At 32.5% G+C, this 12,626-nt stretch overlaps 1 long non-coding RNA gene across 1 annotated transcript; it reads left to right on the top strand.

Moving 5' to 3' along the window:
* Nucleotides 1-785: 785 nt before the first annotated feature.
* On the top strand, nucleotides 786-5,121 carry LOC129952852 (uncharacterized). The gene is made up of 2 exons (XR_008782402.1): nucleotides 786-1,169; nucleotides 4,759-5,121. It is a non-coding gene; the product is annotated as an uncharacterized LOC129952852 (long non-coding RNA).
* The last annotated feature ends 7,505 nt before the right edge of the window (nucleotides 5,122-12,626 follow it).

Raw genomic sequence — 12,626 nt, 5'->3', positions numbered from 1 at the left:
TTCCTTATTTCTACTGCTACTCTCGAATAGTGTAACCAACGGTTCGGTATCTCACTGAATTTGATTTTTTAGTGTAAAAAAAGCTTTCGACAGGGGTGAACCCTGTCACTGCTGATTGCCGGCTCATTATTATATTTTGTTTGTATTTTTATCTACACACATATAAAGCTTATATACTACAAAATACGACAGTACCTAAACTCATGCGGGGAACGCAATTTTTCTGAATGTGTTTTCCCAAAGTTTTGCTGTTCTGCGAAAACCATATAACATAATATACTCTCAAACTCAGCTCAAGGCAGAGGCATGCAAAAGCAAGGCAAGGCAAGGCAAAGCAAACACTGCCATTCGTTGCTTTTCGTCTGGTGTCTGCTCTGCATCGAAGATAGAACTGCTATCATCGCTGAATAGCTAGGACCGAACCGATGTTCATTTTGGGAAAGTTTCTCTATCATCTATCGTGTTGGCTAAGGCTGATTTTAAGGTTGGCTAGGAACACAGTAGTGATCAGATCAGCGAAACAGCAACTAGGGTGGTTACATTACAATCTTACGAGTCTTCTTTTAAAAATAAACATTTTTTGTATTTGCATTGTGTCCGTGGTTTTAGTTTTTTAGTCAAACTCGTCGCCGCTATTGTCGCCGTCAAAATCCAAGTCGAGAAATCATTGTCGTTGTTCATGTTCACGTTCACGTTTAACGTCGCCGGTCGCCGCTTTTTAATTCTCAACATTCTCACAACTGTCGTCATCTTGGTAGACGTGTACGTTCCATCGTTTCGTTGTCGTCGTCGTAGCTTCCAACTCTCACCCATTCCAAATCCTCTAACCAGCAGCGCCAGAGTCATAACCATAACCATATCCATAGATATAGCTAGCCAGAGCTGCCACAGCCGCAGCCGCCCTTGTGCATGTATGTATAGTGTATAGGCGACAGTGTAGTACATATATCATATTGCCGGCAGACGGACGGAGGAAAGCTTTTTTTTATGCACACACAAAAGAAAGACACTCGAATTGAACTCCTTGACGGTGTGCATACTCATTTGAACGGCGACAGCCGGTCGAATTGGTTTGGATAGGAGTTCTGTGCTGTGCTGTGCCTAGCCTAAACTTTAACTGATATACTCCCTATAGTGTTTTTTTATTCTTCAGTTCTGTTGACTTGTGTGTAATTAATAATTCATTTATATTTACTTAAAATAAATATTCTCTTAAAAATTAAACAACACAAAAATAATACAATGACTTGAATTAAATTTAAATTAATTTAACAATAGAAAAATTAAAAAAACTTAAAAAGTGATGAAAGACACTCGTGCGTATGTGTAACATGTGAAAACTAATTTTTGTGTGAATTTTGCAAAAATAACGAGATAGACTTAAAAATATCAACTCGTTGATTATACTATTATTTATTTTTAGCCTTTTTTTATTTTATACATATTATCTACTATTTAAAATATTTTTTTTATTTTTTCATTCTTCGTGGTATATATGACGTAAATGTTGAGGTATGTGAAAGTTATTTCCGGTACAGAGATATACTATAGCTTCTTCTTCGCAGCACAATTATTATTGTTGGGATATAATTTTTCATTCGAAAATTCAATTCGATTCAATTCGAACATTCGAGATTAGCAGCTGTGGTGTGCTGTTTAAACGTTTTCCAGATGATTTTCTTAAGGTCATTTAAAAAAATATGAGTAAAATTAAAATATCGTGCGTACTTGCCTATGAAAATTTTCTTCTTTAACTTGTCGAAAAAAAAATATTTAAAAGCTTTTAGTTTTGTCATTTTTGTCTCATCATAGTTTCATAGTTTTGCCTTATTTTCCCGTCCTACAGTAGACGTCGGCAAAACGTATACAGCTGTTTTGTAAATGAACTCTCTTCTCGAGGCAAGGGTAAAGGTAGATAGAGAGAACGGGGCAGAGGTAAGAAGTAGACGACCCCGGTCACATGGAATAAGCCACAAAAATTCGCACAACAAGAAAGTTAAGTGTTGTTGGTGGTACTGGTAATATTGCCGGAGTCATACGGCATACGGTGATTAGCAGCTTTTATTTTTAGAGCTTTCCTCATATAAAAGCAAATACTACAATGCAAAATATTACAAGTTCGTTTGGTTTTTTTCGTAGCCGCAATTTTGGCTCTCTTCTGTCTGTCTGTCTGCTTGTCTCTATACTACCTTGGCTCTTAAAAACGTCGAACGAAGAAAGCCGGTAACCGGTAAGTTTGATTAGGTTATTCGTTGGTCGGGTGTCAGTGTTTAGCGGTGCTCTGCTCAGCTCATGGCTCATTGCAATTTAATTGCCCTCTAGTTTAGTCGGGTGGCTAATATATTTTTGAATTACCAGACCATATCGTATTAAATTCTTTTTCCTCACGAATATTTTTATTCAGGCTTTTAGAGTGGCTTCTTTAAAGGCAAAAATTGTTATTTTTTTTTCTTATTTTCTTTCTTATAGCATTCACACTCAAATTTGCTTGCGTGTGTGTGTGGTTTGTTTGGGAGTGTGTGTGTGTGTGAGTTTTGTAGTTTATGGTGTGGATCTGCCCCACCCAAAGGTATTTTCGCGAAAATTATTCATTTGTCATTGTTCATTTGCTGCTGGTGCCGCTGTTGAACACCATTGGTGTTGGAAGTTATGGCGACTTCTGGTTGCTGGCGGCTGTCGGAATGGCTAAAAAGCTTATCATTGAAGCTTTTTTGCATGAGTAATTAGCAATAGCTGGCAAGTTGTGTGCGGTGTGTCAATGTAGTTGGGCACGTGTTTTATGAATGTATTTCATACCGATCTGGTTTATGTGTGCAGCAGCGATCATTTTATATCTTTTACTGCTCACTGCTGCCAGAGCCCCACTTGGCAACAACGTGGTGCTGTTCACGAACGAAGGAACGAACGATCGACCAACCGACGACACAACTATGGTTTTCGGTTTTGGTTTTGGAATTCTCTTTTCCATCCTCTATCCTCTCCGTACATATATGTACCTTCCTAATTTTTTTCTTTTTTTTCTTATTCAAAAGAACAAGAACATAAAATAAAAAAGAAAAATTGAAAAAAAAAAATCTCAACGTTTGCTCATCCAATTCTTAAATATTTTAGCAGGGTAGCAAAATTAGACATGTGTGGACCTGAAAAGTTCTACTTATGAATTTTTATTGTATGTAGGTTTGTACATATATAAATTCCTTCGGCGATAATTTTTTAGAATTATTTTTTGTCATCGTCATCATCATCATCATCAGCTGACATAATGTTAGAAGCTATAATCTAGAATTCTAGAGTATTTGGGTACATGATAGGATAAACATAAAGTAAACAGTGCGGTTTTTCTTGCTAGCTAGTTTCTGCTGGCCTCCTCAACCTCCGTCTCTGGTTGATCAAGAGAAGAAGATCTATTTTTAAAGAAGTTCTTTTATTTCTATAGATTTCTACCTACATTATGTACGTGATGTGCTGCAAATACGAGTTCCCAGGTCGTTTTCGTTTTGAATCCTGTACATTTTTGTTTCATCTGCAACAGGTTTTATTTTTGCATTTTTTAATACATCGGGTATAGATGATGATTGGATGGATGGATGGATTGGAAAAGAATGAAATTGGATGAAAAGTTCTTTTCTTTTCTTTTTTGAAATGACATCATCGTCGAACTCGATAATTTATGACAAATGCTACAGTAATCCATTGATTCTGTAGAATTGTAATAAAAGAAAAAGATTGAATGCCCTGGCCCTCTTCTCTTGATGGATGAATGATGGAATGGAGTGAAGTGAACGTTTGTGTTATCTTGTGGCGGTTGTTTTGCGTTTGTATTGTGGAATGAGCGAACTTGGCTGTCCTCCCAGCTCTTCCTCCGTCACCCGCTTCGCCATTTCGCATTATTAACATTCGATGGTTTTTTATTTTTGCCAAATTCAACGCACTCTTGGAGTGGCACCATATGCACATATACGGTCATGCGACGACAAGTATTGCTGCGAAATCGGTATACGTGTGGGTACAAAGAACGACGTCGAAGTTTTTTTTAATCCGTTTTGCATTTTTCGTTTCTTTTTTTTTTATTAATTTTTTCATTTATTTTATTCCAACGCAGACAACGAAAACGACAACGATGAATATGATTTGGTTTTACTTATTCTTTTTTTTTTTGTCGTTATTTTTGGCGCATGTAATGAGAGGTTTTTGGTTTTGTTCCATGGGCATTGAATATAAAAAGCTCTTTAAAAGGCAGTAACCATGACATGAGTAAGTGTGCGTTGAGTTTTGGTTGTAGTTGTTTGAAGTTGTCGTGATCGGTGAGATCGTTCACCTTAAATATTCATGTAGAACTACCTGAAGGTCGTTTCCTTTTTCACGAACAAGAACAGACGACAAAGAAGAAAAACGAGTGTGATGTCTTTTCCTTTCTCCTTTAATAATCTCGTTTTTAATTCGTTTTCTTTTTTTCTTCTTTTTGTGTGAGATAATCCTTCATTCCAGAATTGTTACCATTTTTGTAGGTTATAAATAAATTTACTTTTTTACATATTTTCAGGATGTGGTAAAATATTTGCATTTAAAATTAAAACAAAATCCTAATACTTTGCGCGCTAATCAGAGACCGGGGCTGAGATAGCATTTAATATTTAAAAGCAGTCAGGTACCTGAAGTAGCGCGCGGAGTGCTAGTTTAAATCATCATCAATTAAATTTCATGAATAAATTATAATTTATAATAAAGAAAAATATAAAATGCTTCCTTCTCCCACAGACGTTCCTATATACATCCTAATCTATGACAAAAAAAAAATACTATCCCATGTCTATTGTACTTCATCAGGTGCTCTGGTGAATATGAAACCCGGCACATGTTGAAGTACATTCAATATGCGGATTATTTTCCACAATTTTTAAGTTAATTTTAATTTAATTTTAATTTAAATTTGATTCAACAAATATAAACTAACTTTTCTTATGTGAAATAGGTGGATTTTCAGCATGAAGCTCAAGCTAAAAGATTTCGGACCAGAGAATAGAGCTGTTGAAATTTGTACTTAAAGTTGTTAACTATGTATACTTTTATGTAAGAATAATAAAATATATCTAAGGATTTATTCATTTAATTTTTGTGTTATTTGTTTTTTTTTTTTAACTTATTACTACTTAACTAAATAATTACATTTTGCCGTTACAAAATACAAGTAAGTATTTTAATAATTTAACGAATATAATTTGGTTTGAGCAGACATTTTTCAAATTATTTATTTCTTTACCTTTTAGCTAATTTAATAAGAACTTAAATTTCATGTGAAAAATGTTGGTTTTGTATCTTAAAATTATTTGATGAATAAATAAACAAACTTGAACTTAGATTTGAGATTATCAATAATTCAGATTATATTTGACCTTTGATATTACGCAAAATCATTTGCCATAGTGAACAATTCAAACTTTGAATGCATGGAAATTTATAAGGTATTAGAACCCCATAGAAAGAAATGGGCAAAACATCTGTTATTATATGTTTTAAGTTTTTCTGTCCAAAATTATTAACTAAAAAGCCATTTATTCGACAAACAAAATTGATATTGTGTCCAGAATTTTGTACTTGTCTTTAGTTTTGTTTACATTTCCTTTTTTTTATAGTTTTACTAAGATTTCAATTTTTGTTTATTTATGACTTTTATTTAAAAAAGCTAACCTATTTATCAACAAATAAATTACATTTTCATTTGAGTTAAATTGAATACATATTGTTAACGTTTAGTTTCTATAATTTACATTTAAAAAAAAAATAAAATTACTTATGTTTTTAGGTTGATTTGGTAAGCCACTACCTTGAAAACCTATATTAAGTATAGTTTGTTCTCCTCTTAAGGTTTTGATCTACAGTCAATCATTAAAGTCTACGGATAGTGTTAAAAAGTTCTAAATTACCGGTTTTAGTTAAAATTAATTAATTGTATTAATTTAAAAAAAGTATTTATTACTTAAAAACAATTATTTAACAAAATTAGTCATTTCATTAGAAAAATTAATGAAAAAAACGAGAAAAATAAAAAAATGATACACAAAAGTCTCGATATGATCAAAATTAAATTAACTAAAAATTAAATAAATTCAATTTAATATTTTGTTGGACCACCTTGTGAGTCCTGGACAGATAGACAGGCAAAGACCAAACTAAATTTTCGCTGACGTCAGGGGTTATTGAGGACCAAGCATTCGCAAGAGCCACTCATAGTGAATTTTGATCTGTTATCCTAAATTTGCGAACCCTCCGTTCCAGTTCATCCCAGATGTGTTCTATGATATTGAGATCTGGAAACTGCGGACTGTGTATGAAGCTGTTTTGGGACCCTAAACATCAGCCACTCCTTAATAATCTTCGCCGTATGTTTGGGGCCGTTGTCTTGGTGCAGGATCCAACTGGTTCCGAGTCCTAGTGCTTCAGCAAAGGCGTGCAAATTATTACGTAAAATATCCAGATATTGGAAACGATCCATAGTGTCCCTACACCAGAGGCTGCTACAGCCATCCAAACCATCACATGTCCTCCTCCGTGCTTCACTGTAGCAACAAGGTTTTTCATATCCATTGCTTGGTTCACCTTCCGCCATATTTTTCCCATGCCATCGGATCCAAAAATATTGAATTTACTTTCATTAGTAAAAAGTAACCTTTTCCAAAAACCGTCCTCCGAAATGTACCGGTTCGCGAACTCTAGACGTTTTTCTCGATTAGCGTTACTGATTAATGGTTTTTTTTCTAGGCACCCTTCCATTAAACCCTTCATATCTCAAAACTCTTGGGTGGACTTTCGTGATTTACATTTTTAACCGTTTTCTGATCTCTTTGGAATATTATGAAAAAAAAATAACATTTATGTCTCAATTCATATCTTTTAAATAATACTCCATTATTTAGCCAAACAAATATATTTGAATTCTGGCTAAAACCATTGATATACTATTTTTCATAGCTGTTTGTAGACTTTTGTGACTGACTGTAACTATTCTTAGATCATTACCGTTTTTTAAGTTTTACTCACCTACTTTATTTACAATTTTAACATTTTCCAAGTATTTCTTTTTGGAACAATTGTAGTTTTTTAGCTGATTGTCTATGTAGCTCCATAAATGTTCAATAACATTCAGGTGTGGTGATTGTGGGGGCAGTTATACAAGAGCCATAACCGAGTATTTGAAGCCTTGTGGTTTGAGTCGTTATCTTGGTAGAAGTAATATTCTTAGCTGATTCCTAATTTCCGTACGCTTTGTTATAAATTTTCCTTCAAAATTTTAATATATTTGTATTGATCCGTAATCCACAATAACAAGATTTCCGGACCAGCCTCCGACATACAGCCCAATACCATAAGGGAGCCACCTCTATGTTTTACAGTAGGTCTCAAGTTTTTTTTCCTTGAGCGTTCTTTACACATATGCACATATGTTTGTCCATCCGATCGAAATAAATTAAATTAACTCTCGTCAGAGAACAAAACACGATTCTTAAATGACAAATCCTTCTCTAAATAGAGCCTTACAAACTCTTTTCTCTTGATTCCATTTTTCTTGTTGATGAATGTTTTTTTTCTTGCCACTTTGCCATGAAAATTACTTTTTCGAAGCACTTTTCTCACGGCTTGCAAGTATTTCTTTACTCCGCCGTCAGCTTTGGAGCAACGTTCATCGCCTGCAGTAAACTTCTTAGGTTTTCCATATTTTTGAAGATCTTCAGCGGATTTTGCTGTTTTGAACTTTTTTATGATATCTCCTACCGTAGACTTACTTCTTTTAACAAATTCTGCTATAGCACGAATAGATTTATGTATATTCTTAAAATGTTTTATTACTAATTTTCGCAACTTTATCGTTGTATAACCACGTTGTGCTTCCATTTTGACCGTTTTTATAATAATGCATACAATAAATCGAATAATCATCTGACATTTTTTTAATCTAAAAGTGATATCTCTGTTCCGTCCGATTTTTTTTGATATTTTATTTGCTATGTTTTCTTTCTAATAAATATGATTTAAAATAACGATAATAAATATAAATCAGCAAAGTGTTCATATATGCGTTTCTCCCCAATGTAATGGTTGGGCTCATTAGAAGATGACCATTATACCTTGTCTTAACGCATATTTTCCCGAATAAATCGAGATTCCATATAAATAAATAAATAAATAAAATAAATAAAAATCCGAGCTACATAGAGCAACTGTGAATTATGTAGTTGCTAAAAGTCCTTAAAAAAAATAAATTTACTGTAACTACTTTAACCTCAGTTTGTGGCGATAACTCTTCCTTTGCTGTAGTTCGTTGAGTTATTCCTTGGATAAAGCATTTAAACCATTGTAGGTCCTTAACTTTTATTTCAAAATGTTTCAATTTTTTTTAGTCAAAAGGTATGAATGACTGCAAATCGTTGTAAATCAAGGCAAACAACATTTAGAAAATCTGTATGGTCTATTTCTTCACTCAAGTAAAAAAATTGTTAATAGGTTTCAAAAAAATATTTTTATATCTTAATTGATGCGTATTTGGAATGTTTTGCCCTTTTAAGTATTCCTGGAATTTAATTAGTACACATTTTTCGATTTTTTATCATTCATAGGCATCATGTTTATAAGTAAAAGGCTACTGATCATTTTAGGATAAACTATCTTTTTTGTCGATATTAGGAGGGATTATTTACTGGATTGCGGAAGAACGGCTTCACTTAGAGATATGTTCATAATTCTTAAGAATAAAGAGCCAATTACAAACAAGGAATCTTTAAACATCTTTACACTCATTAAATAAAAAAATCTCTTTTTTTTTGTTTATCATATCGATTGCACTGCTTATTTTATCCAAACCATTTTAATTGAACTTTGGTTTTATTTCCTTAATTGTATTATATTAATCTTGAAACAAAATTTTTTCTAGGAGGTACCTATGTATGTATATCTTTGGAAGCAACCTTTTTTTACATAGTTTTTTAATTCATTGATCATTTTCAACAGTCAGTCTCCGAACAGTAACTTGCATCAATGTCAAAACTATTCTACGACTTCTTTTGAGCTAATTTATTGAGTTTTGTATGATTCCGTTTTTGAAGGCTTCTTATTTTTTAAATTTTCTGGCTTTCATTGAATAAATGAAGGTGTTATTTATATTATATTATATTCAAGCTTATAATATTTATTGTCATTTACCTTTGTCATTGCAACTTTTTAAAGTGAAAACTGTAATGTAACTTTTTTTTCTATTACAAAAAGAAACCTTTTCAAAACCTGAACCAGACCTAATTAATTTTCGAATCGAATATATTCTTTAAGCACATGTTATTTCTGAAAATTTACTTTTAAATTCTGTCTTCAAATATTCTGTCGTTAAATTAATCTGCTTCTCAAAAAAGTCTCATAAAATGTATACTACATACAAATGTAAAATGTTTGACTATCCCCTTAACTTTATAAAATCATTTAAAAATTGTACTCACCCCAAACGTTTCGCTTCAAATTGCATTGAGTGTGGTAACCAGGAAACTGCTAAGTATGATAATAGAGGGTATAATTGCAAACAGAAGGTTTTAACTCTTGCTGTTGTTGTTGACCCGCAAGTTAGGGACAAACCGTTAAATCTCATTTCCTGATAGAAAATTTAATGGTACCTTTAAGTTAATGAAAATCTTTTAAGAGATATTTAAATGGGCGTGTCTATAAGTTTTAAGTTTCTAATTTTATATTAGGGAATGTCCTGAAAAAATAGTACACGTGGCATGATGATTAGTGCGATGGACTGTCATGCGAGAGGTCTTGGGGTCAATCGCTGCCTCTGCCACCTAAAGTTTTCACGGGTACTGCCTCTTGCGAGGAATTGACAAATTCTCCAAGAGTAATTCTTGTCATGAAGGTAACCTCCATCCCTGACAACAGTACTCGCACACAAGAATGGTTAAGTGTTGTCAGCCACTAGGCCCTAGTTACAAACGGACTGTTGCGCTACTCAATTTATTTTTAATGTCCTGAAATAAGTGTTTCTCTAATACTGATAACTTTGCAACGAATGTAATTTTTCATGACTCAAAAATGACTCTTAACAGTTTTCAAAATACATATCGATATAAGGAATCGTAAAAACCGTAATTTTCAAACTTTAACAGTATTCTTGCCTCGACAAATCGAATATATAAAGGCGTAGTTATATTCATACCATTGAAAATAAAATGTACTGTGCGACTGTGCAAAGAAAAATATGAATGAAAAATAACTTTTCAAAGCTTAAATTAAACATTAGTTTCATTCTTATTCGTACAAATAAGCATCTTGATGAAGTTCGTTAATTATGTATGTACGTATGATGATGTAACCTTTTTTACATTTCTGAGAACGTTTTGATTCTGAAAATACTAGTTTTCAAAATTGTACATAATACAATATAATTTTATTTTTTTTGCTCAGGTTCTTTCTGGCGAAAAGCAATATCTGAGGTCTTGTTTTTCAGAACAAAGATATTGTTTTAATATCATTTCATTTCCTAAACAATTAATTGCGATTGCAGGCTTGCTGTGTTACAGAAGCATCAACTATTTTGGTTAGAATATTCCTTTTGATTTATTAGGAATACTGTGACCCACCGAGAAAGAGTGAAGGAGATGATGGATGCACTAAGTTAATTTTGATTTTAATAAATAAAAACAAATAAATTAAGCGTCGCAACAGCTCCTCAAAACCATTCGTGGGTGAGAGAATTGTCAGTAATGGATGGGACCAAAATGTACCCTTCGATGATTTTCCAATACCTCGCCAAATGCAGTAAGCAAACAAACTTTAGTTTGCACAGATTGAACCTAACACGTCTAGAATGACTACACAATAACCATCACGCTAGAATACTTCTTAAAATAAGATTTTACATAATTTATATAAAATGCATACAATCATCAAATCAAATGACATTTGTGTAATCATTAAGTTACGGAATTGAATAATATTAATACTAAGTACATACCTTATATCCTTATTCCTAAGTTTCAAATAAGACTTATCGTTATGCTGTCCCCTTAAAATGTTTATAAACAACAAATTAAACAGATACGGATCACAGACAGACGATTGTATGAAACGGTACATATTCATAAGCAACGTCTTCTAGTGTCTTGAACATCGTTAAGAGCATTGAAAGGAGAACTAATAGCTTGGAATTGGAAAGTTAATGAAATACAATTCTACACAAATTTGTTTACAATAAATTAATAAAATCGAAAAGTATCAAATCTACGTTTTAAAAACCCAAAAATTGCAAACGATTTTAATTTCTTTTGAATTTTCCCGTTAATAAAGTAGACATGTTCATTTGCATGCTATTAAATAAAGTAAAAAATTAAGCTCTGTTTGTTTTTCAAGAGATTAAGTCTTGGAACTTAGAACCTTCAGACAAGTTGTCGGAGATATTAAATTACTTGATTCAGGAAGCAGTTCAAGCAATATTTGAAACTAATCATAAGAATTTGTCTGACAAGTCTTTTATTAGTTCGACAGAGGAATGATTCACTTCATTTTCTAATATAAAAGAATGAGCTGAATTTTTAGCAAAAATTATCTATTCAATAAAACTTTTTTTTTTCATAAACTTTCTTCAAGTGATTTTGCCTTGCGCATGTCAAGTATGCTTCTAACAGTATGCTAAAAACTAAACATAGTTACAGCCATCCATTTTTTTCGTTTGTTTTATACGAAAAATAAAGTAAAGTGATTGAAAAAAGAAACACAGCCTAAGTGCTCTGCTTTGACTGATCCTAAAAAGGAACACATATTCTATTTGACACCTCGCTTCTTTTCGCAACCAAATAGTTCGATAGTTAGTTGCCCAAACATAATGCTCAATTTAGAAACCAAACAGTTTCGAAACTAAAAGTTGCATGTGCGCGCCTAGCCTAACTCATTGGCAGTCAATTTCTTAAGCCTCTATGTCTCTAACGTGAGGAGCACGTTAACTGCAAAGCAGGTTGCTTTTTGTGAAAACTCATACTTTTTTAGTAAGGTTTAACAGACCGACTGATTTCTTTACCATACTACTACCTCCACAATTTTGAGCTTATAGCAAAAACAAAACTTGTTTAAAAAAATATACTGAAGAGCTGATTTGTCAAAAATTTATTATGATATGTTTAATTGCACCTTTTAGTTAACATTTTTATTTTATTAAATATATTGGAGTTGAAAGCAGCCCTGCTCAATCTGTAACTGTGAGGCTCCACAAGAGTAACATCCAATCCAACTTCTCTTCGGCAATCTCATCCGCAATCCAGTGTTTTTTTTTTGACTGGACATATTATTATGTTTTGCCATGAGCAGCCTCAAATGTCACATTTGACACAACGGTTGATCTGTTGTTTACTATTTTGTTGATTAACCTTTTTTGTCGGTAGTTGTTGTTTTTTTTACAAAATAAAATTAAAACAAATTACATATATAAAAGAAATGCCTTTGAGTAGAAGTAAAGAACAACAATATAAGAATTTAAATATATTTCCATTTTCTGTAATTAATTTTATGAACTTAATGTAAAAAATATGTAGGTATGACTGCACTCGACGACAATTTAAACGAAATGAAATTTTAATTTAAAAAAGTCTGCGTAA

Source organism: Eupeodes corollae, chromosome 3, assembly GCF_945859685.1.
Source record: "Eupeodes corollae chromosome 3, idEupCoro1.1, whole genome shotgun sequence".
Classification (NCBI taxonomy): Eukaryota; Metazoa; Arthropoda; class Insecta; order Diptera; family Syrphidae; genus Eupeodes; species Eupeodes corollae.
This window is presented reverse-complemented; position numbering and strand designations above follow the sequence as displayed.